Raw genomic sequence first — 1,043 nt, forward strand, 5'->3', positions numbered from 1 at the left:
TACCGGAAACCACTTTCCTAATATGAAATTAAAAATAACGTTTTTACCTTCTGAACAAATAATTTTTAGGCAAAAAACAAAGCCGACTTAAATTCTCATTCAAAAATTTAATAGTACCGTTAATTTCTTCATGACCGCTATATACCATCGCACCAAAATTAGAGATATTCTTGTTGGTCTTTCCTATTAACAACACAGAAAAAAACATTTAACCACAATAAGCAATCACATCGCCTTCAAAATCTCAATCTAATAGGTTTGTTTTAAAATTTTTTAAACATTTTATTTTCATACAAATTCATCAAAAAGTAACGATAAATAAAAACTTAACTTTAACGAATAGAAAAGTGAATTGTAAGTGGATGTGTTAAATGTAATGCAAATATGTATGCATATATTAACTAAAATAAAGTTTTCTTAAATGCTATTTTATAATTACACTGGGTGACAGTGTAAATTAACATGGATCGTAACATACACCCCCGACAAACGATAGCACATCATTTATAATTTTTGTACAAAGTCTGAAAATTAGATTTAAATGGTATTTGTTAGATAAAGAGCTATACTTTTATAGAAAAATAATGAACCTTAAATAATCAAAAGAAAAGTAGTCAAAACGTGTAAAAATGGTGATGTGCTATATTTTGTCGCGGGGTGTAGGATCTACTCAAGTAATAAACAACTGTAACATGTGAAAAATACATATATGTACATATAGCATGTATAGTCATGTGAAAAATAATAGGGACAGGGCCTTTTGGACCAGTTTTGGCTATTTTTCTTTTGATTGTTCAATGTAACATAATTGATTATCAAACAAACACCATATAAATCCAAATTTCAAACTTTAGAGGAAAATTCAAAAAAAAATTTACAACAAACTTTTTATTAAGAATTTTTAGAAAAAATCCAAGTATGCAGTTTTATAGCCCATTAAATTCTAGCTTAAGAAAGTCCAAGTTTCAAGTGGCTAAGAATAAGCGTTGATTTTTGATAATTTTTTTGCGGATGTTATTATTTTCTTCTAACTATAAAAAAAA

At 27.0% G+C, this 1,043-nt stretch overlaps 1 protein-coding gene across 1 annotated transcript in view; it reads left to right on the forward strand.

The window, feature by feature from the left end:
* Window positions 1–1,043, forward strand: part of LOC118735271 (alpha-N-acetylglucosaminidase) — a gene marked incomplete in the record, with an annotated part of 182,890 nt that overhangs the window by 78,601 nt on the left and 103,246 nt on the right.

This window comes from Rhagoletis pomonella, unplaced genomic scaffold, assembly GCF_013731165.1.
Source record: "Rhagoletis pomonella isolate Grant_MI unplaced genomic scaffold, Rhpom_1.0 Rhpom_scaffold_00003, whole genome shotgun sequence".
Classification (NCBI taxonomy): domain Eukaryota; kingdom Metazoa; phylum Arthropoda; class Insecta; order Diptera; family Tephritidae; genus Rhagoletis; species Rhagoletis pomonella.